The sequence below is a fragment of the Mustela erminea genome, chromosome 7, assembly GCF_009829155.1.
Source record: "Mustela erminea isolate mMusErm1 chromosome 7, mMusErm1.Pri, whole genome shotgun sequence".
NCBI lineage: Eukaryota > Metazoa > Chordata > Mammalia > Carnivora > Mustelidae > Mustela > Mustela erminea.
This window is the reverse complement of record NC_045620.1, coordinates 34,334,488-34,360,898: the sequence shown is the minus strand read 5'-3', so window position 1 is coordinate 34,360,898 and position 26,411 is coordinate 34,334,488.

The following is a 26,411-nucleotide window of genomic DNA, read 5'->3' as shown; positions in this document are numbered from 1 at the left end:
AATTTGAGAAATTGAAAATCATTGGAGCCCCTCTAATATTTTCTTCCTGGGCTGTGGTCCCCTGAAACATACATATTAGATTTAAAATCCTAAGATGTAAGCAGGCTGGATCTCTGCATCACCTCGTGGAAGGGAGATGCATGGAGCCCTGGGCTTATAGCAGATTTTCCATGAACAAGAAATAAACATTTATTGGAGTCATTGGGATTCCTGGTCAATCTGTAACCACAGAATAACAACCTATTTTGACTAAAGTAGAAATTGATACTGGAAATGGGGTGCCACCATAACAAAACTTGAAATATTTGGTAAAGGCTTATCAGTCAAGTGGTGGACAATAAGGTGACATGTATCAGAGTCTGGAAAGATCGTGATTACATAGGAGTAAAGTATTTGTTCAAACCTTTGTCAGAGGTAACTTGGGGGATCTATTAGATTTCTATTACTGTTGTAACAAATTCCCACAAATTTAGGTTTAAAATAACTCAAGTTTATTATTTCAAAGTTCTGTAGATCACAAGTCCTACACAGATCTCACCAGGTTATAATCAAGATGGCAGCAGGCTGCATTTCTTTTTGGAGGCTCCAGGGGGAATATCCACTTCCTTGCATGGTGGGTTGTTGGCAGAATCCAGTTGTTTCTAGTTGTGGGATTGACTTTTGTATTTTCCTTTCTGTCTAAGAACTGAGTTGTTCTCAGCATCTACAGGCCCTTACATTTCTTGACTTGTGACCTCCTCCCTCCATCACCAAAGTCAACAAGGGTAGGTACAGGCCTCATCCTGAATCTCTGACTAACACTCTTCTGCCTCTCTCTTCCTTCTTTAGAACTCATGTGATTAGGTTGGGACCACTAGAGAATGCGGGATAATTTCCCTGCATTTAAGGTCTAGGATTGACAATTTTTTTCCATTTGCAACCTTGATTTCCCTTCGCCATGTAAAATAACATATTCACAGTTTCCTGAAATTAGTATGTGTGCATCTTTTGGAGACATTACTCTGGCTCACCCATGTAGCATATGAGCCTAATGGACTTGTGCTTCACGGGTAGAGATTGGAAAATAGAACCCCAAAAGATGATTGGTATTGGTTGGATTTGATAGAGATGTTACAGGAAAGACAAGAGCTCAGAAAACAACTGTCAATTTGCAAATAGAAATGAGAGAAATTTGATTCCAAAAATTCAGGGCTTTGAAGATTTTCAAAAGGCCTCTGCTTCTAGTCCCCAAAGAAAAAGGTGGGATCTAAGAAAAAGAGTTTATGCAATAAAATATCAGGCTAAACTTCCAGTTGATTAGAAGACTTCAAGGCAGGGACATCTTGGTGGCTCAGTTGGTTAAGCGTTTCATTTATGATTTTGGCTCAGGTCATGATCTCATGGGTCATGTGACTCCAGCATGGAGTCAGGCTCTGTGTTCAATGGGGAGTCTCCTTGAGATTCTCTCCCTCTGCCCCTCTTCCCACTCATGCTCCCATTCTCTTTCTTTCTTTCTCTCTTTCTCAAATAAATAAATAAATCTTAAAAAAAAATAGAAAATAAAAGACCTCAAAGCAAAGAAAACACTAATGGTCTGGCACCCAGTAAAACTTTCAGTTGGTTAAAATGGCCAAAGGCATAGAAAAGGGTAAGTGGGTAGCCTTCTTACTGAAACCCTATACCTTCAAGGTAGGCCTTCCTTAAGTTGAGCCTGAAAGTTGACATTGAGTCAATGAAGTGAAGTAGGCTTAGGAATCAAAACCGAGAAAACCTCCACTCTTCAGTCACGTGGAACTGATTGCAGGATCATAAGCCTGTTAGGTTTTTGAGAAAAATGTACTGCCAAGAAAACATAAATCTTCGACTGTTCCAGATATAAAGCAGCATCTGAGCCACTAAGGAGAATCTTTTCAAATGCCAATTTCAAATGTGGTAGAAAAGGATGCTAGAATAATGTTTTAGAGGTCAAAGCCCATGGCCACAGATCTCATGGACATGTTGCTCAATCAAAGTACTTCTCCCTCCCTGGGGCAGGGCTGCAGTTAAGGTGAGGCAAGTGCTGCGCCTAGAGGGCTACCGAAAACCTCAGGAATCAATATGACTACTGTTTTAAAGCATGTAAAAAATATGTAAAATTAATATTTTATTATTAAAATTTAACATTAAAAATTTAAAGTATTTTACATTTAAAAATATTTTTTAAATAAAAATTAAGGTAAAAAAACTAATGATCAAACATCACAATTTTAAATTAAGACAGAATGCATGGACTAAGATCAGCGTGAGGTCAGCAAAGCTCTCACTCTGGAGCTGGGCCAAGGCAAGTCTCTTCCCCCTGTTGGAAGCCTTCCGTCGAAAAGCTCCAGTCCTGAATCACCATCTTGGACCTCTGCTGCCTTGGAGAGCCACCAGGTCCATAACGCAGTTTGCATGAGTAAAGGATATATCCTTGATTTGCTAAACTGAGATTTTAAGGTTAATTTATCACCTCGGCCTAACCAGGCCTATTCTTACTAACCAGAAAATGGCCAGTAAATTTTTGAGTATTTCCAGGATGCCACTAGGAGTCAGGGTAGCAAATCAGCCCGGAGCAGCTGGAGTTGCAACTGGGAAAAATGCAAATAATTTCATGTTTGTACTCTGAGACTGTTTAGTTACATGTAGATATATTTTAAGGTAACTGAAGGAAAAACTATAAAAACGAGCATTCAGGGAGTGTCTGGGTGGCTCAGTTGGTTAAGCATCTGCCTTTGGCTCAGGTCATGATCTCAGGGGCCTGGGATTGAGCCCCTCATCGGGCTCCCTGCTCAGTGAAAGAGCCTCTTTCTCCCTCTCCTTCTGTCTCTCTCCCTACTTGTGATCTCTCTCTGTGTCAAATAAATAAAATATTTTTTTTAAAAAAGACATTCAGATTTGATATATAATGTTTAAGAAATACTGTGGTGTGAATAAAAAAGGAATTTGTTCCTTGTGAAACTTGGGACTCAAGTCAAGTTCCTCTTTCTTTCTTTCTTTCTTTTTCTTTTTTTCTAGTGAAAAAATGGGCAGAGGGAGAGAGAGAATGAGAAAATTCCAAGCAGGTTCCACACCCAACACTGAGCCCAATGCAGGGCCTGATCCCATGATCCTGAGATCATGACCTGAGTGGAAATCAAGTGTTGAACGTCCAAAAAACTGAGCCACCCAGGCGTCTCTACAGAGTCAAGTTTCTTTGCAAGTAAATCAGTTAACATATTGCCAAATATCAGCCTTTTAAATAATTATAAAATGAAATATCTCTCTTAACGAATCTTGGTTTGAGCAAGGGGATGGCCTATTGGCCCAACATATTACTTCATGTTGAGATGATTGAAAATCCAGAGGAGAAAGCCTGATTTTCCTATTTTTATCATTTTTCATTTTATTGGTAATTATCACTTGTGATTCAATAATTTTTTATGAACCTCAGTGCAAAATTAGCCCCATCTTCATTACAGGATTTCAACCCATAAGTGTAACTGACTTTACTCCGTGGTATAGTGCTGAAGTTTTATAAAATGTGAATTTTTTACTGAGAATTTACATCTATTTATATTTTATAGCTGTTTTTCTTCTCTTACTAATAATCTTCAATCTTTTAAGCTAATAGATTTCTCTGGCCATTGGTTCATCTATGAAAAGTTTAAGGATCTAAAGAAACATTTAAATATACTAGGATAATTCATCTATATAATGCAATCACTGCTGATTAATTAATTATTATTAGCTTTAGTTTTCATTTTTGTATGCCCACAAACTTCTTAAGAAGTTCCTAGTACTTAGAAACTCGGGAATAGGAAAATGGGGGAGGGGCGGTCCCTAAAGATTTGGGCAGTTGCCCATGCAAGTATCCAAAGCAATCTTTTTTTTTTTTTTTTTTTTTTGGAAGTATGCCTCTGAATTCAAGAGAGACAAAAAGCCCCTCTAAAGGGATAGAGTCTCCTGAATATGCTTTTCCAGTTGTTTGTAGCCTTGAAAGATGTACAAGCTAGAAGGCCTCATGAAAAGCAAATGTTATGGTTTCGAAAAAAAGGACAGAGACAGACAATTTACAGAATACATAAGTAAGGGGGAAATGTTCAGCCTCATTTGTGGTTATTAAATAAATATAAAAATTGGGGCACCTGGGTGGCTCAGTGGGTTAAGCGTCTGTCTTCAGCTCAGGTCATGATCCCAGTAAGATAGAGCCCCACATCAGGCTCCCCATTGCTCAGTGGAAAGTCTGTTTCTCCCTTGCCCTGTGACTTCCCTGGTTTGTACTCTCTCCTTCTCTTAAGTAAATAAAATCTTCTAAATGTATATATATGTATGTATGTATGTATATACATACGTATATATAAAAAATAAGATAGTGTCTTTCAATCGTTGAATCACCAAAGACATTCTCAAATGACCATACTGAGGGGTGCCTGGGTGGCTCAGTCAGTTAAGCATCCAGCTCTTGATTTCGGCTCAGGTCATGACCTTGGGGCTGTGAAATTGAACTTCATGTCGAGCTCTGCGAGGGACATGGAGCCTGCTTGGGATTCTCTCTTTTCCTCTCCCTTTGACCACCCCCCTCCACCCCCGCTGCTCACAAGTGCTCTCTCCCTTTCTCTCCCTGGTCTCTCAGAAACATTTGGATGACCAGATTGCATGCAAATGAAACACTCTAGCCTGGCTGGTGGGAGTATACATATTCCTGACAATAATTTGCAATACTCTGTCACTCTGAGCTCACCAATAGTGGCCTCTTCAAAATACATCATTACTTCTGAGGACAATGACTTACCTACTAAAATAATCATTTCAATGATTAATGATTTCCGGAAAAAAAAAAGAACAACCTGTGATCAACATCAATGTCCAACCATAGAAGCATGGTTCCATGCAATTAGGGCAGTATGGACTCTTGGAATAAAGCTAGGCTTTTGATGTTTCTGACCTGGATTCACTTCCAGCTATAACACCATGGGCAAAACAGTCTCCCTGGACACATTTCTCATCTGAAAAATGGGAACAATAATACCTAAGAGACATGGATGTTGTAGGACCAAGATTTCAAAAAAACTTTCTCCAATTTGCTTTTATTTAAGTAGGTATGTCTCAATGTTCTAGAGCTCCCCTGTCTAATACCATAGTCACTAGTGACATAGAACTATGTAGATTGTTTACTAAAAGTAAATACAATATAAAATTTAGTTCCTGAGTTGCACTAGATACATTTCAAACTTTTAGCGGCCATATGTTGATGGTGACTCCTGTACTGGAGACTGTGTGGATATAGAACATTTTGTTATTTCAGTCAGTTCTTTTAGATACCGTTATTCCAGAGCCTTTCTGTGTTTGAATTAGAAAAGCTCACTGAAAATACTAAGACAAGAGAACATAGTAGTAGATGGCAAGAATGCTTCTAATGCAGATAAAACATATGCACATGTGCACATTTTGAGGCCCTATCTATAATTTGGTGATATGCTTTGACTTCCAAAAATTATTCCTAAAATTTAGTTAGGGAAAAAAATGATAAGTTCAATTATAGCAGAAGAATGATCATATCACAACCACTAAGGCATAAGTGTGATTATAAAACTTTCATTGCTTCTCACTCGAGTGTCCTCATTTGTCTTAAGTTGTATTAGACCCAGTTACCTCTTGATTTTTACATTTTTTAGCCAGTTCTTTAAGAAGTTATTGCTGAATTAGAATCAATGTAGCTTACCATATCTCACCAACTTCTTATTGGACATATTGTTCTGCTTGAACAAGTCTATGAATTTGGTTCCCCTACTAATAGAGAATTTTCATGTCATCTTAGTGAATAGACTAGGTAGAATGGGAAAGATTTTTCAATAATAAGAATATCTGGTGTATACTATATTTGGATGCCTCGTTTCATGTGATTGACACATGTTATATTGGTGGTGTGTGTGTGTGTGTGTGTGAAATATTTCCTCCCCAAATCTAAAATATCCCTAGACATAAAAGAATACCATGATAATTCAATTCTTGATTATTCCATTTTACTTATCTTATGGATCTGTTATATTAAAATTACATTTTTATAGTTTTTAATACATTTTACGAAGTTTACTTTAAAATTCTCAAAATAAACATAACAACAAAAATCTCAACATTGAGAGTTTGAGAATAGAGTCATTTTTAGAGAATCCCCAAACTGACTTCCGTTTCTTGTTTGTTTTAAGTATGTGAAAGGGAGCCTGGCATGGGTGTCAGGAGAGCCTTTATTTGTTTCTTTCTTTATCTTTTACTAATATCATTATTGTTTTTATTACTTATTTTTCCAACTTACCAAAATAATTTTCTGGTCATAAGTGGAACACAACACACGCAGATGTATATAAGTAAAATGAAATTTTGTTCTTTTGACATTAAGTTAGATCAAGAGCATTTCTTAAACTACCAGTTTTCTACAGTCAGGCCAGCCCTGAGATGCACACTTGAGCCTGGAAGTGTGTCTGATTCATCTTCCCTTTCCTTTGTCCACTCACGTCTTGCCCATCCTCACATGTCCAGATCCATCTCCAGGTGTTCCATGCAGCCAGAGACCACTGACTTGGGCCATTTACTGGTTTAGTTTTACAGACTGACTTTACCTGAATTTGAATTTGGCTCAGACTCTTTCCAGTATACTGACCTGAAAGAAACACTTCAATTCTTGATAACTTACTTATCCGTTACAGGGGTATAATGAAAGCACCTTGTTTCTGGATTGTTTTGAGAATTTTTAAAAAATTATTTATTTACTTGTCAGAGAGAGAGAGAGAGAGAGAGAGAGAGATCACAAGCAAGGGGAGCAGCAGGCAGAGGGACAAGCAGGCTCCCCTCTGAGCGAGGAGCCCAGTGTAGGACTCGATCCCAGGACCCTGGAATCATGACCTGAGCTGAAGACAGTTGCTTAATTGACTAAGCCTCCCAAGTGTCCCTGTTTTGAGACTTAAATGAAAAATAAAATACTCAGTATGGTTTCTGGCACCTATGAAAAACTCAATCATAGCTGTGGATATAAGCCTTTCTTCACCACACATTTCTGCCAGGCTACCATCTTCCTACTGATCTGACTTCCTGATGATTTGGATTCTAGGAAGCAGGTGTGCTGACAGTGCATAAAACATTATGCACATCAAGAAGTCTACCTTTCATCATACTTTTGTGAATTTGAAACCTATGACTCAGTCCTTTGAGGCTGATCTATTTCATGCACCAGCAAAACTGAGTTTCCGAAAATGCGCACTTAGGACCAGCCTGTGGAATGAAATGACCAAATAAGACACTCACTATACTATCGAGCAAAGGGTTCAACCTCCCTGGAAAAACTCACTTTCTTGAGCTGTGATAGTTACAGGGGACACAATAGCCAGTTTTATGACTCGTTTATATCTATCATCCTGTGTGCTCAGTGTCCTTCACATGCTGACTGATTTTCATCATAAAGATTCATCCACATGTACCATTAATTCTTTTGCTTTCTAAATATTTTGTATCACTCCATCACAGAAATAAATCAGAAAAAGCTGAATCTCAAACAGTAAAGCGAAATAAACAAACAAATAAAAAAAACCCATCAAGGTTAAAAGAAGCACATGGAATCACTATTCACCCTAAATGTTCCAGACAAAACTGTGAACCAAAATTTCCCTCCTTGTGTCCTTCCCCTGTCTCCATAGCCTCCTTTCTGAACCTCTTACATTTCCAACTGGTGATCATGTTTTCTCTACTTTTCCCCCATCTGCTTTGACCCCCATCAAAGATTGCTTTAAAGGGGAAAAAAATCCAATAACCTCATTCACATTAAGATGTAAATCAGCAATTCCCTGCAAGGCTTAATAGGGTCTCTCCCATGGGGAATTTATATTTTAATGTGAGCTAGAGGACCACATCTATAAAAATATAATTTCAGGGATCAGAAAGTAAAGAGGAAGAAGTCACTCAAGGAGGCTATAGGCATTTCTTGAACTTACGTGTGTGAGATCCTGAAGAGTGGAGTACAGCAAGGTCTGGGAAGAGCAGCCAGGGGCTGGGGACTAGCAGAACATTGTGGGTGTTCCTGGGTAAGGCAGGGTAAACTGGGAGGTGGGTCATGGGATGGGAAGGTTCATTGGCAGGTGGAAGTGAGCGACCCAGCTCTTTTAAGGGTCAGAATAGGAGAGGCCCAGCAAGGTAGCACCAATGGGACTCTTGGAAGACAGGAAGGGAATCTGACAATGGGCAACTTTCAGACGTCCAGACAAGGAGACAGCATTGCTAGGGGGCACAGACTCCCCTGAAGCTTTGGGATTTAAAACTGGTTCAGTGTTTCAGAGGACCAGGGTGAAAAATTCTGAAGCCACAGCCAGGAAACCAGAGTCAGGGGTCACCATTATCCTGGTAGCCTCAGGGAACTTAGTGATACAGCCTCCCAATTTCTTGGCTCAAGTGCTCACTCAAAAGCAGGGAGTCTTCAGCCCAGAGGATTTCAGAACAAGTGGACCATGGCTTTGACCTGAGAGACACTTACTTGTCTCCTTTGCCACATACTCTAGGACTCACCCATTCTCCAAGACTGACCTCCACATGCATCTCAAATGGATTTTTTTTTTTCCCAGTGTGTGGCCTTGGAGTATCTCACTGCTCTTCTGGACTGAGCTTCCTGGACTCTGCACTTTTAATTCTTGTTCTGGTCTCCCATTCCTGTTCCCCACCAGCTGACTTCTCTCTCTGTTCTGCATATGATGCTCCTTCCAGCTTCTCAGATTTGCTGCCCCTGGAGTAATTTATGTTGCACACAGAGTAAGGAAGCGATGGCTCTGGTGGTGTCCAAACCATTTTCCTCCTTCCAAGTCAGACTTAGCTTACTTCATCTCAACTACCATTACTGGGTTTCCTGAAGAAACTTGCTGTGCAAAGAACCTGCACCATGCCTGGCAAATAAAAGATGTGAAGAGGAGATCTGTCTAGCAGCATGGGCTTTTCACTTCTTAGAACATAATCAGCTGGAGATTCCTAAATCCAATTGTCCAATCAGCATCTTCCACTGTCTGGGGCCTACGCCAGATGTCATGGGTCTTTCTGGACCATGAAACAAATTTGGGGAAGACTTTGAGGTTCTATTTGGTTTTTTGTTTTTGTTTTTTTTTGTTTGTTTGTTTGTTTGTTTTAAGATTTTTTATTTATTTGTCAGAGAGAGAGAGAGGGAGAGAGAGTGAACACAGGCAGAGGCAGAGGGAGAAGCAGACTCCCTGCCAAGCAAGGAGCCTGATGCGGGACTCGATCCCAGGAGGCTGGGATCACGACCCGAGCCGAAGGCAGCTGCCTAACCAACTTAGGTTTTTTGTTTGTTTGTTTTGCTGCAATAATGCTACGTAATAAACAGCCTCCATATCTCCAGGAGGTAGAGGAATACACATTTTGCAGTCAGATTTCCCTCCTGGAGCTTGCCAGACAAGCTTCGGACCGCAGAACAAGTTTAGATCTGCTTCATGTGTCTATTGTTCTGGAACCCAGACTGAAGGAATGGAGAGGACTCGGGCATGTTGTTTTTAGGGCAAATGATAGGAAGACCATAAAGGGGGTAAAATGAGATGAGAACATTCAAAATCTTCAAACAGACTTGGTTGAGCTTATATCTGCTCATATTCCTTTGGCTAAAGTCAAGCTCAAAGTCAGTAAGGTGCACAGAGTAGTCCTTCCTCATAATGAACCAAGGCATAATCCCGTTACAAAGATAGAATTGTGTAAAAACAATACAGTCTACAACACTGGCCTATGTAGTAATACTATATATTAGGAGGAGGGGAAAGAGAAGGACAAAGAAGAGGACAAGGATAAACCCTTTGTTGAATGCTTTCTTTGGACTAGCCAATGGACTAAGCACTCTTATGCATTATCTCATCCATCCTATTGACAAATCTCAAAAGTAAATGTCTTTTTATCCTTCACTTGATAAATGAGGAACCTTTGGGGCATTGAGGTCAAATAAATCAGTAATATCAGAAACAGAAATAAAGATGAGTTCATAATTATTAGGCATGACATCAATTCTGAAACTTTTCTGCTACAAATAATAAAAGAAAACTGAAGTGAACTCACTTCAATGATGCCATTAATTACTGGCAAAAAAAAGTCCAGAGGTAGGGGACTCTATATTTGATTAATTAAGAGGTTCATCAGTATGATCAAAGACCCAGGGACCTCTTTGTTTCTGTCCTATTATTCTCAGCATGCAGATATTGCTCACCAATTATTACGAAGATGGTGACAGCCAATCCAAGCTTCACATGCAGACGACAACTTCCAAAACCTCCCTGTCATGTATGCCATGGTTAAAGTTGCTACAAAACACTTCCTCTCACATCAATTTAGCCAGAAGTATATCATATATCTATGCCTAAATGAATCACTTAACAAGAGGGGGATAAGTCAGATTAATTTAGGCAAATTATGATTTACCACCCCTTGAACTTAAGAGAATCCTGGTCTTTTAATGGACATGGCCCTCTGGGGTAGGTAAATAAAGCTGGGGGTTCTGTTAATAAAGGAGAGAGGGAAGCAGCCATTGGGTAGGCACTCAAAACTTCTAACATCATCTCTTTCTATATAGCCGCTTGCTTACATCAACTCATTACACAGTCTCAGTGACTCTGTGATTTATAAACTGTTATTAGCCCCAAATTTAAGGTTTTATTCTGAAAGTTGAAGTAAATTCTCAATATCACTCAACTAACAAATGGCAGAGCCAAAATTTAAACCCTGAATCAAAATTAGCGTTCAAAGCCAGAGTTCTTTTTTTTGGTTGGTGAACAATGATTTCTATTTAAAACGTTTTCCGGTCTTTATTGAAATATAATTTACATATAACATTGTATAAATTTGAGGTGTACAACATGATGATGTGATACATTTATGTATTGTGCAATGATTATCACAATGGGGTTAGTTAAACACCTCCATTCCTTCATATAATTACTGTTTTTCTCCTGTGGTGAGAACACTTAACATCTACCCTCTTAGCAACTGTCAAGTACATAATACAATATTGTTAACCATAGTCATCATGCTGCACATTAAACCCAAGATCTTATTCATCTTATAACTGCAAGTTTATATCCTTTCATCAACATCTCCCCATTTCCCACAAATTTGGGCTGGCTTTCTGCACATGCTCACTAGCTATCTGCCAAAAGTTCTTTCTCACTACTGCCAGTGGGAGTGAGCCCAGGTAGCCAACCATAGGGTGGGGGTGTGTGTGAGTGAGACAAATGGGGTGTTGGGGCCATGGGCCAGTTGAGGGGATCTGAGGGTGATGTGCCTCCAGCAGCTCATGGGTGGGCTTCTTGGTAGAGTCTGTGGCGCAGTTAGTAAAATTTATGTCCTTTTAATGTCTTCTGAGAGTCCTATCTGCTGAACAGCTGCTCCCGGCCTCCCCCCGCCCCCCAGTCACGATTCCATACTCCTTATGGAGTGACATAGAAATGGGCCTCTTTGGCAATATCCTGCATGACTGGGGAAGCTGGGCACTCACTCACATGCTCTCACTCTTCCCCCATGGGAGAAATCACAGGTTGAGAAGATCTCTTGACCCTGAGCTGTGCCCCCTTGGGGGAGGGCTGATGTGGATAAAGGCAAGATATACCTCTTACCTTCTCCTATGCATCTGATCCTGTGTTTTGTCTGTTTGTTTGCTTGTTTGTTTGTTTTGTTTTTCTCTAACAATGTGCTGGAACTTCTCCACTGGAAACCTGGATTTCCACAAAGACTCTCTCATCTTTGGGGGATTTTTGGGACAGTGCTCTTCAGGGAGGGGCTCCTGCACCATGGCCAAGAGGGGTTGGAGCTGGTTCATAAGTCACTGCAAAGTCCACAGCTGGGAATGACATATCTCAGCCTACTACCCAGTGCACAGGTGGGTGAGATTCCTCCCCATATTGACAGATTGGGCTGCATTCCACATCTCCCATAAAGGCACTTTTGTCCATGGATGGATGCCAAATCTTTGTTGTTGGTGTTGGGGCACAGTCAAAGGATGTCTTATTCTGCTACATTGCTGATGTCACTCCTTCCACCACTCATGTCTCCCAAAGGCAGTGCTCTGAACCAAAGTCTAGAAATTCCTGCATTATGTTGGTTATAGGATATATGTCTTTTTATATTTTATTTTCTCTGAAGTTGGAATGCAACTAACATCCAATGGCATGTTAAAACCTCCCTGCCAGCGTTTCTTTTTTTTTTCACTTAAAGGCACATAAAATAATGAAACAAAGTATCTTAAAATCAATGGCATACCTGTGAAGAAGTATTAGATCTTCAGGTTAAGATAATGCTTCAAAAAGTGATACCAAATTGCCCACCCCATGTCTCCAAATAGCAGTGCCCTGATTCAATAGCACTGGGAATTTGTGGAAGGGGCACTTGAGTTGTACACCATGAGAGGTAGGATGAAGGCAGTTTCAATTGAAATAAAAAAGAAGAGGTAGATATGAAATATGAAGGGGCTAAAGATGATGCTTTAGGTTAGATTCCTTACTAAGCAGAATCTGAGATGTTCTCCAGGAGAAACCTTCAGGATAGCTCCAGGAAAGGAGCCAGATAGGATTAGTTTCACTGAAAGTCTACACTCAGCCTGATCTAATGGGGTGCTCTGGGGCATGAATGCCACAATGGGGGTATTGTCCCTTAAAGCACAGGGTCTGGGGAACCCAAGTTGGCTCAGTCCATTAAGCATCCAATTCTTGATTTTGGTTCAGGTCATGATCTCAGGGTTGTGAGATTGAGGCCCCATCTTGGGCTCTGCACTAAGTGTGAAGACTGTTTCAGTCTCTTTCTCCCTCTGCCCCTTCCCTTCCCCACTTGTGCATTCTCTCTCTGTGTGTGTCCCTAAAAGAGAAAGAACACAAAACCCCACAGGGTCTGGACTTTAATACCACCTTCTCAGGAACTGACTGGGGCCTCCCTCCAGCAATTCCCAGGCTATTCCAAGTAAAGTGGGTTCCATAGGCCAAGGGCAAGGGTGCATCTGTGAACTATGAACAGCTAACATTTGCATCAGTTAGGCATCTGGGTGAAACACCAAAATCATTGTTAGCACAAAAATTTTGATAAGACTTAGTGGCATACTGGCTATTGGTTTTTTTAAAAATGAGTTTTCTTTGTTTACAATTTTTTTTTACTTATCTATGCAACAAATGCATGTGTTTTAAAGCCATAAAGTAATATAAGAAAAAAAAAGGGTAGAAACAACTTATTTGCTTCAAACTGAACTACAGCTGCCTTTCTCTTCCTTTTCGCTCTAGTAGAGATATTATAGATGAATTTCTAGGGCTTGATGATAAGCTACATCAGGAGAGCAGCCAAGCAATTCACCAAGGCTGTATATATCAAGGCTCAATTCAAACTTGCTTGAGAAAAGAGAGTCCTTGTTGACTCTGGTTGCTAGAAAGGATGAATTTGGAGCTGACCTGTGAAGTGATTGATGGAAGACGCCAAACAAACTCAAGACTCACTTAATACTTTGACAGAGTTTCTCTGTGCGTTGGGCCCTTGTTCTTACTCTGTAGATGAGGTAGAAGAGAACACCGTTGGACAGACAACTTTAGACTTACCCTAATGACCTTAGAACTAAAAGGAGACCTCTTACACTCCATTTTAGTATATGTAAATCCTAGGGACGAATTCTGATTTGCTGCTTCAGGTCACACGTCCACCACTCGGACCAGTCAGTGTGAGTTGGGTATGTGGCACAGACTGCTATGAATTGACAAAATATCTTTCTCATTTACCTCCTGGCACATAGCCAGGCTTCCTTTCCCAGCCTTCTTTGTAGGTGATGTGGTCATCTGACTATGTTCTGAATAATGGAATGTGGAAGGAGGTGATGGGTGTCATGTCTAGGTTTTGCCCATGAACACCTCCCACCCAGTCGTTCATACACCTTCTCTTTTCCTATGTGCTAACCAGATGGAGGAGACACGGCTGTAGACTCTGAGACCAAGGAGATGGACGAAGGCCCAAGTTGGAAGGAGCTTAGGTCCCTGACTGACTGTGTGGAAGGCTGCCTGCTGTCTGGAAACATTCGCCCTGGCTCTGCATGAGCAAGAAATTAATTTATTTGTGTGAAATTTGGGGGTTTGTATGTTACAAAAACCAGTATTTCTTGCTTTAGTGAATATGAGGTGTTATTAAGAACCAGACTGGCTTTGTACTTAGGCTGGTGAACAGGTGAACAGACAACTGTGGCCTTCAATGCCAAATATTAGTTAGCGACTGGATCTGATTGGTGGAGTCATTGGTGGACTGACTGCTGGAGTCACATAATAATTGCTAATGTCATGTGGGTGCTTTACCAGATGTAGCTGAGCCTGAGTTATAAACTTTCTTTTGTAACCATGGAATTCTACGATTGACAGTACCCTTAAGACCACACGGAGTAGGAAAGGAACTGATCCCTAAAGGAAATGAAAACACTGTATGATGACATCATCTAAAGGGAAACCATTAATGCCAACTGCGTGCACAATGACTGCAGAAGAATAGAATTGTCTTCAGAAGCCTATAATTCTTTGCTTTAAAAAGATTTTGTTTGTTTTTTTGAGAAGCAGAAAGAGAAAGAGAGAGAATGAGTGGAGGTGGAGGGACCGAGGGAGAGGGAAAAGCAGACTCCCCAGTGAGCAGGGAGCCCGATGTAGGACTAGATCCCAGGACCCTGAAATTATGACTGAGCTGAAAGATGCTTGACTGAGTGAGCCACCTACGTGTCCCAAAGAATCTGTAATTCTTAATTAAAAATTTTGGTTAAAAAAAACCATGTTGACTTTCTCCATATCTGAAAATAATTATCTTAATATAAAAGCTGATTGCTCTTCTTTCCCTATATGATTTTGTGTTATTCTCCCAGCAACATGTAGTCTCTATTCCAAGCAGCTGATTTCTACCTGCTGTAATCTGGAAGGCCCATCGCTATAGCCACAGACCAGTGGAACTCAGAGTCAGTGTGCATCAGACTCAGTTGGAGGGTGCGTGAAAACGCGGATTCCTGGGCACCACATCTCAAGCATTTAGTTTAATACATCTGAGCTGAGAATTTGCATCTCTCACAGCTTTCCAGGTGATGCTAATGCTGCTGTTCCTGGGATCAAATTCTGAGGATCACTGCCCTATGGAAAGTGGGTGTAAGGGTCGCCTTATTTGTGTGTTAGCAACTCCAGATGGATTTTAGCTAGGTATCAGAAGATCACTCTAGACTTAGACAAGAAATAGCCAGCTTCAAAGCAAACATCAAAGGAAATCAAGGGTCTCCCTTCCAAGGTTGGGCCCTCAGATAGTAATGGATGAAATCGAAAAGACTTCAATTGAGAAAGTTCCAGGAAGGCTTCATGTTTGAACAAAGTGTTTCAGCCAGAGACAAGGATCCCACAAGTGGCTTCCCTTCCTCCCATCTTCACCCACTGCTTCACATGTTCTCAAAGTAGCTGTCATTAGCTAAAGAGAATGACACGGGGGCTAGGGCACAAACTAACAAAAACCAGATTTGAAATCTATGTTTAGGATCAGAACTATGTAATGACGTGAGCATACTAAATTTTTGAAGCCATTGCTTTGCCAAAGAAACTGTGAGCCAGGACTGAAAAAGTTTGGCTTGTTTGAACTTTAAAATAACCTTCAGTCTGTCTCCTTCACTAGATTATAAAATACAAGAAAAGAGGGACCTTTTTTGTCTGTGTCTTAAAACTATGGTGCCCAACTTTCTCACTGCCTCACAGGGACTCACACAGAGTATAAACTTAGTAAATACATGCTGGGAAAAACGAAAGAAAACAGCACAACCTTCAGAGAACTGAAAGCTGCACCAACTAGGATCTGGTTATGAAAGCTGTGTGTCCCCCAAGTCTAGGAAAAGTATACTCACTGTGCTCCTTGGATATGGCGACTAAGAAAAGTATATTCATTATGCTCCTTGGATACGGCCATGGAGTCTTATGGACAAGACAGAGATGCCTTGAGTGCAGATCTTTGGACTTGGGATCAAGGATAAGGGAACTCTCCCAGACAGCAGAATCAGGATGTATCAAGATACTCCCCCTTGCCTTAGGGTGTTTGTGGAGGAAGGGGGTTCACAATGCCTACTTCCAGGATCTCATAATTGCTCCATACGTGTCTCCCATCATTTCCTTTTATGAACAGAAGATTCATTTGGTCTCTGCTGGATCATGGTGTAGTGTGTGTTGTGGGGGCTTGAAGATAGATACTTTGTCTTTTCAGACAGGGCATTGGGCTCTCAGGAGCCACATCTGAATGGAGTGGTGTCTGCTATCACCTGTGATCCAAGAATCAGGCTAGGTGGAGCTTTGAGTTGTCTCCCTTGGGGAAGCGATATGTTCTTGGATGGGAAAAAAAATAGAGAGTATTTGAGAACCAAAAGAATGAACTGTGAGTTCACCAATCCATTTCCTTTTTTTTGGTGGGCTCATGGAGAGCCTGCATTTCTCAAGCTCTTTTGAAGTAAGGTGTGGCGATATGACTGGAATGTAATAGTCTTAGTTTGGGCTGCTATAACATACCATAGAGTGTAGCTTCTAAACAGCAGACATTTATTCCTCAACATTTATTTCTTATCATTCTGGAGGCTGGAAGTCTGAGATCAGGGTGTCAGCATGGTTGGATTCTGGTGCAAACCCTCTTCCAGGGTATAGACTGCTGACTTCTCTCGTGTCCTCATGTGGCGGAAAGAGAGTGAGCTAGCTCTCTGGTCTCTTCTTATAAGGACACTAATACCATTCATGAGGGTACTACCCTCGTGATCCAAATATTTCCCAAAGGCCCCACCTCCAAATATCAACCCTTGGGGGGTTATGTTTCAACATATGAATTTAGGGGGATACAAACATTCTGTCTATAACAGTAGACAATAGCATATTCACAAAAATTTTCAAGCTCAGGACATAAAGATTTCCTCTGTGTGATTCTCCAGGCTTTTTCATGTGTATATTATGTGAAAGTTAATATGCTGGGCACCCCTCAGAGTCACCTAAGAGCCTATGACTGACTGCATGAAGCACCTACCAGCTACTAACCATGGACTTCGGGTTTTATGAAAGAGAAATAACTTTTTACACTGTTAACCCCATGGATTGGGTTTGTTTGTCATAGCAATGAGGATTACTATAATTTATACACTTATTATTCTCCTTCAGAATTTTAAATTTTGCTAATGTGAAAGCAATCCACCCCTGCCTTAGAATGCCCATTCAACATCCAAACTAACAAAATCTACCAATTACCTCAAGGTCAAGTTCAAAGTCTACCTCTTGCCTGAATCCTTCCTTAATAACTTCCTATTTTACTGACGTATGTTAGTTTCCTATGGCTTTAGTCAGTATCACTGGTCCAAAATCAACCTGTCCGCAGGGCTGTGCTCTCTCTGGAGCATCTAGAAGAGAATCTGTTTCCTGTATCTTCAACCTTCTGGTAGCTGCTCTTTAGTGTGTGGCCACATCACCCCAGGCTTCAGGGCCAATGCCTTTAAAATCTCTCTTCTCTGTCTTCATTCACACTGCCTTCTCCTCATGTGGGGGTAACCTCTCTCCGCCTCCCTCTTATAACGATACTTGTGATTGCACTTGGGGCCTCTGCAGATAAGCTAGGATAATCTCCCAATCTCAAAATGCTTAACTTTATTACAGCTACAAATACTTTCTGCTGTTTTTGTTACCTTTTTGCTTGCTGCACATATTTCTCATAGAATACAAGTTGGAAGATAACTAACTCAGAATTTCATTATATATTGCTTTGTACTGATCTTGGTTTCACATGTTTCCTATCATATGTAACACTGATACCATTCAATGATTAATTCATTCAACAATTATTTGTTGAACTTGTCGTCATGACATACACTATGTTACCATCACAAGGGATCATAAAGGAAAACAGTGGCCTATCATACTTACGTATTATTAGACAGATGATGGTAGCATGGTGTGATGCCAATATGAAGTGAGTGAAAAATACATTATGTAATGGATGCATAACACAGCAATACCAAACTGTAACCTGAAAGAGCTACTCTGGTAAAGTGGGCAGTAAGCAGGGGGAAGAAGGTGGATAGGTTGAGTAGAATGTGCAAAGGCATTGAGGTTCCCAAGAGGATGTTTTGTACATGGAAGTGCAAGTGCCTCCTGGTCCAACCAGACTACAGAGTGAAGGGGCTGGAAGGTCACAGGAAATGAGGTGTGTGTGTGTGTGTGTGAGAGAGAGAGAGAGGCAAATAGAGGATGGATGGTGAAGGGAGACCCTTATAAACCTTGACAAGGATTTGGACCTTATCTCAAAAAGCAAAGTAAGGGGATGGGTATCTGAAAGATTACAAAGTGAGGATTAAGCTAGAAATCAGACTGGAGCTTTGGAAACTTCACTGTGGAGTGACTTAAAGGATGGGCTGGACTTAGGCCATGGTGGTCTCAGGAAGAGCAGCTTCTTCTCTCTAGTTACTCCTGCCTTATTTCAATAGCAAAATCTTTCTTCAGTACTTCCTTTGGACATTATTTTAAGTGGAATTAAGTTTTTCATTACCAAATATGGTCAAATAGCAAGATCCTTCTGTGATGGAAAAGCATTGGGCTACGTCTGAATTATCTACCAAGAGATAAAATATCAGCACTATCTAGCAGAAACTTCTGGTTTGATGGAAATGCTCTACATCTGGTCTGTCCAACTTGGAAGTCACTAGTCACATGAAACAGCTGTTGTGTGCTGGCCCATTTACTGAGGAGGAGAAGATAAGTCACAGCTAACCTTCATTTAAACTATCCAATGAAAAGGAAGACATACGAGTCCATATACAACTGTTTTTGAGTGTTATTGTGTATTCCAAGGGAGGAGACAGAATAGGCTCAGATGCGGAGACAATGGAGGCTGGTTGAGGGACACTCATGAGGCCCATTTGGAAGCCAAAGTAGGGAGCCAGATCCATAAGTCAACCAGCGGACCGACAGGCCTCTTTATGACTCCTTGAAAGCATGGACATATTTAATGTCCTGTCCAGGTGTGTCAACACCCTCCCTACAGTGGTTGTTCAGCTGAAATGTCAGAATATGTATAAACTGTAGAGTGCCATGCAAACTTGAGATAGGTTTTAATTAATTATTGCTGTTATCTTTGAATATGAAAACATTCTTCCACTTGAATTCATTTAGATTTTACTTTTGTCATTCAGTTTGAAATTTTCTGATATCCACTGTGATTCTCCTTTGACCTACAGGTTATTTATAAGCATGTCATTTGATTTCCAAATATCTGAAGGTTTTCTGATGTCTTAAGTTATTAATCTAATTCCATCATGGCCAGAGTACATACTTTGTAGGATTTCAAGCTGTTTAAATTTATAGAGAGCTTTTTTCCCATGCCCCAGCATTTGGCCTATCTTGATGAATCGACTGCTTATACTTGAAAACAATGTGTATTTAGCAATTATTGGATAAGATGGTTATAAATATCAATGAGGTCAATGTGGTTGATATAGATGCTTGTTTTAGAAAAAAAAATTAAATGTCTAATCATTTGAGGAAAGGAAATTAAATATGGTAAATTCATATAGAAGACAATTTTATTTCTATGTCCTCATGAACAATTTTACTCTGGATATTCAAACTGAGAAAGTTCTTTAACAGCTTAACCTTGCTCCCTGAATTTTCCCTTCAGAAAATTCCCTGAGTGGATGAGAAGGACTGACAGTTCCTGACGACCAACTTTTCACAGATCACAAAGAAGTATTTATCATCACAACTTCTGAAGCAACAGAGCCCTTCAAGCCTCAGCTTTCCAAGTATTTCCCCGGAGGGCTTTCCAAAGCTGAGTGACCCCGGAATCTGGAAATGGTTGCATTTTGTTCTTCTTCATTATCGAACACACAATCTATTGAATCAGCTAATTCCTTAAAGGAATGAGAAAGATGGAGGGTCCAAGCAGTCTATCACCATGACTACTGTTCAGCTATAAACTGTAGCTTCCATGTAAGCTATGGGATGGCCCGATGTTCAAGGTTCTGTGTAAATAGAAATGCAGGAAGCATTCATTTAAAACCAAATGGATTTTAATGTGAATAGTGCATTTTATTAGAGTTTTTAGCTATGAGCAACAGAAATGAACTATGGATAATTTGAGCTCTCCAAATTAGGAATATTAGGTATTGCACATAAACAGGAGGAAGGATAAGTAAGTGGGATTCAAAAAGGGACAGGAAACAAGGTGAGTTCGAGTTGAGGACTGTTCCACTATAGTACAGTTGCTGTGACCAGAGGGAATGAAAGCAGCTGCCAAATTTTTGTCTCGCCCCCGTGAAAAGTCCTGGGGAGGAGCATCTGATTAACCAAATGTGCTCAAAAATCTACCACCCACCCACCTACCAGATAAAGGAGGGGGAAAAAAATCCATCAGGCTGTTTTCCAACTTCTAAAAAGTTCTACACTTCTCCAAGCCTCCTGCAGGAGGAAATCCCTTCCAAATAGGAAATGGGTTCAGACAATAGCAGAGAAAAAGAGACTAAATAATCCCTTTTTTCTGTCTTTGTAGTTAAATATATTCACATCATAGGGCAAAAAGAAGGCTTTTGGGGGGTTCTTTTGTTTGTTTCATATGTTGATTTGTCAAGAGAAGTAGGTAGTATATTAATAACATGTTTAATTTGCACACTGGACATCAGAAGAATAGGTTTAGTACTGGATTTCTTATGAATGAGCTGTGTAGTCTTGTTCAAGTCCCTGTTTCCTTGAGCCTCAGTTTCCTCACCTGTAAATGGGGTAATTGAAGTAGATGAAAACTAAATTATTTATCACAACACAACATCTCTATCAGCACTATCCAATAGAACTTTCTATGATCATGGAAATACTCTCCATCTGGTCTGTCCAACAGGGAAGCCACATGGGACTCTTGAACACTTGAAGGATGGCTAGTGTGACCTGAAAAGCTGAATCTTCAGCTTTAGTTAATTTTACCTAATTTAAGTAGTCACATGTGACTACCCTATTAGAGAGTCCAACTCTAAATTATAAATCCCATAAAAGCAGGGGCCATCTCTGCCTTGTTGATTTATCTACTCATGGGGCCAAGCACACTGACTGGGTATTTGGCAGGTGGCAAGATTCCTTTAAATATTCGTTGAGCCACAAACGTGCCAGACACTGTGCAAGGTCAGGGCATCAACATGTGAACCCAACAGACATGAATCACTGTTCTCATGGTGCTTACATTCTCCTAGGGAAAATATGCAATGAAAATATGAATAAAATTTTTAGTATGTTGGATGGTGGTAAGACCTAAGGGAGAAAAATAAATCAAGAGGTGGATAAGGAGTGTGAGGGCTGGAGCAGGGAGGGTTGTGATTTAAATAGAGAGATTGGGCACTAACAAGGTGACATTTGAGTAAGGACTTGCTGAGGCTAGAAGCTAGCTATGTAGATATCTGGGCCAGCACACTCTAGGCCAAGGCTCTAAAGTGAGATCATGTTAGGAATGCTCCAGAAACTGCTAGAAGCCAGGGTGGCTTTGTTGCAGGAGGGAACAAGTGGAGAGAGGATAAGTAAGGAGGTTAAAAGAGTAATGTGTGTATGAGAAGGGTGGGGTGGTAGGAATTAGTCCCTGCAAAACCTGGTAAATTTTTAAAAGACTGATGGGAATTACTGGAGACTTTTGAATAGAGAACTATGACATGATCTGGTTTATGTCATCAGAGGATCACTCTGGCTGCCCTGTTAAGAGTGCTGTTGGCCAGGGCGCCTGGGTGGCTCAGTGGGTTAAAGCCTCTGCTTTTGGCTCAGGTCATGATCCCAGGGTCCTGGGATTGAGCCCCGCATTGGGCTCTCTGCTCGGCAGGGAACCTGCTTCCTCCATTCTCTCTGCCTGCCTCTCTGCCTACTTGTCATCTCTGTCAAATAAATAAATAAAATCTTAAAAAAAAAAAAAAAAGAGTGCTGTTGGCCAAGGGAAGATGTGGAAGATGTGGAAGAACCAGGTAAGGAGAGATATTCCAAAAATCCAGTCAAGAGGTGATTGTGGCTTAGAACACAGTGGCAAACGAGGTGGTATGAATGATCAAATTCTGGTTTCAGAGGTGATGCCAACAGCATTAGCTAAGGGATTGGCCATGGCTATAAGGGAAAGAGATGAAGCAAAGATGACTGAAATTGGCCCGAGCAACTGGATAAATGGAGTGGCTGTTCACCAAGCTGGGCAAAGCCATGGACCAGGAGGGCTGGAGCACAGAGCAGAAGTTCCATTGGCATCTGTTGAGTCCAAATCCAGAATGAAGAATAAAAGTGTTCTCTGAACCTTCCAGCTATAGGGAAAACAGGAATCTGTCATTGGACCAGAAGGTAGTGACTGCCCACCATACAGGACCTAAAGAAGCTTAGTGGTCTGGGTCTTGCTCTACTGCTGTGTCAAGACGTGGAGATTGCCCCCAGCCACCCCCCTCCTCCCAGAGCCCTCAGCTATCTGTGACTGCCCATTTCCCAAAGGGCAAAGCATCCAGCCAGGACTGGCCACTGTTTGTTCTGCCTGAAGGAAGCTGTCTAGACAATGTTGCTAATAAAGTTTTGCTTTTTTTTTCCTTCAATTTTAAGGCAGTCAATAGATTGAATACATTGTGTTAGTTTCCCAAGGTACTTATATTTCAAGACTAGAAATCATCACCCAACTTTAACACAAAAAGAAACTTTCAAAATGTGTATATTCTGAGGACAAACACAGTCTATTGTTAGGACATTTGAGAATAAATTTACCTTTATTTTTACAAAAGTGTTTAAGACCAGAAATATGTGATATTGCAAGTAAATGCTATTCACTTCAAAATGCATAGGCACTGGGGTTAAAAAGATATAATTGAAATGTTTCTTTCTTTCTTCCTTCCTTTCTTTCTTTCTTTCTTTCTTTCTTTTTCTTTCTTTCTTTCTTTCTTCTTTCTTTCTTTCTTTCCTTCTCTTTCTTCTTTCCTTCCTTCCTTCCTTCAGCCTTGGAAAGGATATTCTAGGTCTTGGAATCTTTCAGTTAGGAAAGTCTAGAAGTCTGGCATTTGGTTGTTCTTGAGGTGGTGCCAAGAAAATGAGATGTTTGTTATCTGATAAGACTGAAGTCCTCTTTGATTTTCTGGGAGAGCACGGACTTGGAGAAGGAGCAGCCTACAGAAAGGTAACTGGAAAGGAAACAACGCAGAATGACCACATTCTGCTAAGCTGTCTCTTCAGGAAGCGACTGCTGAACAGGGACTGTATTGTGAGGCCAACAAGCTACACAGGACATCTCCCTATTTCCCCACTGTTGAGTTCCTGGCTGGTGTTGCAGACTTTGCATCTTTAACAAGATTCCCTAGAAAATTTTTATACACGTGGAAGTTCGAGAACATTTGCTCAAAGATGCTCTGCCGGGGAGGTTTGCATGGTAGAAAAGTTCAAAAATTGGATGCCGACAGTCCAGAAATACTATAATCAAGGTGGAATCAAAGCTCACTTATATAGAGGTTATTTATTATCTTACTTGAACCTCCCAGAACAAAGCCTTGAGCCGGAGGTATAAAAAGATCTCTGAGAAACCAAAGTGGTGGGCACAAAATTCATAAACCAAAATTCACTTGTCTTCCAGAACATCTCAGACTCTCTTTTAAAGGATGTTTCTTTTTGCTCTATTAAGATCAAGTCATCTAGTTTTAAAGTCTTCTGGAAATTTGAAAGAGCCATTATAAAGGGGAAGTTATTTCCTAGAGCAGTGGTTCTTAGTCTGAATCTGGCACCAGCAGCAATGGAAAAAGGCAAAGCTCTTGTCTAGTTCTTACCTACCTGATTAGAAATTTTGGGGGTGGCATCCACCTTTCTGTAGTTCAACCGGTCCTCCAAGCAATTCTGAGGCAAGTGCTAATTTTGCTTCCACTGTCGCAGAGGAAGCAAAGACCAAAACTGATGACAAGGGAAAGGACAGGAGAAAACAAACATGGGACTGAACAGGTAAAGACAAGCCTTAGGATCCCATAGGCTTGTGTAAGGGAGGGAAGAGGGGGGGACATTTCAGGAAGAGGGGCCAGGTTGAGTAAAGACACAGAGTCATGAAGCCCTTAATTTTATGGGTGAGCATAGATTTTAAAGGATGGTAGAGAAGTTGCTAGAAAGACAGTGAGGGGGATTGTTACAGGTTATATAAGGAGCTTGGCTTTTTTTACTTCAAAGTAAGGTAGAGCCACTAAATTTCTACATGGTAGAGTAACATGGTTAAAGAAGGGGGAAAAAAAGTTTTGTAGTTGAAGGGAAGATTTCATTGTTTAAAGATTTAATTTATCCAGAGATGTGGAATAACGAGGCACTATTCTGTTTTGTTAAATGGTGAAAAATGCTCATGGATAACCCTGAAGTCACAGACCCAGAGTTCTGCTGTAACAGGATCTGGTGTGACCAGTTGTGGTGTACCTGGGACTTTATTTTGAGACAGGAATCTTGGCAGAAAATGAAAACAGTCATGTTAACATTTCAGACTACCTTTCAGTGTTACATAAACATAACTGTATCTCCCTTCAAAAAAACCTTCCCTTTCCTTCTAACAATATTTCCACAACGTAACATTTGGTTTCCCACTTTCACTTCACACCTTTGTGCTTTGACTCACAGCTTTATTATTCATAATAATAAGTACTAAAATGAAATCACAATTTTCATCTTCATACCAACCACTGTGGAATTTAGCTTATGGAAAACACATCCTGGCCACTGGTCATGGTTTCCTGTCATGTTCTTAATTTTTTTGCATTTTTTTACATGAATTATGTAGACGGCCACAAAATTACACACCATGTTGCCCCACTGAGTAGAAAGCTGGGTGGAAATACAAAAATGAGACATTCAAAATGTCCTCCAGAATGGAGAAATGCAGGGGATACATTAAAGTATATAATTCCATGAATGGAGTTCAATAGCTGCACGGCTTGGTGCTTTAGGTTTAAATGACCAAGCAGTAAAAAACTTGTGATGATGTCTCAATGGCTTCAGGAAAATAAGACGGCTCCTTTCAATGCCAGTGTCAAAAGGAATAACATTATTTTCAGAGTCATGTTCATTTGAGGTACATTGCTGTCAGGTTAAATGAACACCTGCTTTGTCATGGGCGAGAGAACCCGTACTTTGGCACCTACAAAACACAGGAAGTGAGGTTTCTGGTTAATGTGTCGGCACCACTGACTTCATACAACAACAGACTCCACCTCCGATGACCAGCACAGCCTCAAATGTTCTTGCTGGTGCGGTCTTTTTGCAGTGGAAAAGGAAGATGCTGGTTGCATTTGATGGCCTCTGCTAAAACTTCTAAAAGCATTCTTTAAACATTTACAAAATGTTCTGTGCAGTTTTTCTATCAATACAGTCTTTAGTTTATTGCAAAATAGAATGTCTACTTACATAATGGAAACAAATAAAAAAAAACATTACTGGCATTTTTTGTTCAGTGTTAGTATGTGCCTGTTCAATGATAAGCAAAATTGTGTCTTCAAACGAGATTGCATAGAGACATGATGGATGTTTCTTTCATAATATAAAAAAAAGAATATGTATATGAGTTATGTTGGGGAAGAATATCCTTTATATATATGTATATAAACTGGGTTTTAGTCTCACAGGTTAGCATGGGTTGGGTTGGTGTTAAAATTCCCATAGATCTGGAATTCACTTGTAGTCACACACACACACACACACACACACACACAATGCACACACACAAACACACACACACACACAGATCTAGTTCACATCTTAAAGTGCTACAGTCTAAAAATAGGGAGGGGGGCCCTGGGGGGCTCAGTCAGTTGAGCCTGAGTGTTCAGCTCTTGATCAGCTCAGATGTTGATTTCAGGGTCCTGAGTTCAAACCCAGCATGAAGCTTACTTTAAAATATTTTGAAAAATAAAACGAAATAAAATAAAATAAAAATAGGTAGGAAAAAAGTCATTGCCATTTCATAATCTTTGCTATTCCTATGTTCCTCCAAAATGAGAAGGTAATAGTTGTTAACTTTATTGAATCCAGTTTAAAGTCATGGGCTCACATATTCAAAATGTTCAAAAAATTTTAACTCTTTTTTTATGCATGAAGGGAAGTGCCTGATTCGTGTGCTCCTTTATTTATCTGGACTTTTTTTAAATAAGATTTTATTTATTTATTTGACAGAAAGAGACGCAAGTAGGCAGAGGCAGGTGGCTGGGGTGAAGGGGCCAGAAGCAGGCTCCCAGCTGAGCAGAGAACCCGATGCGGGGCTCAATCCCAGGACCCTGAGATCATGACCTGAGCTGAAGGCAGAGGCTTACCCCACTGAGCCACCCAGGCACCCTGAACTATTTTTTTGAAACTTCTCCAGAACTTGCCACCTCTCATCTTCTCTTCCATGAATTAAAGTCTTATCTTCCCAGGATCTCT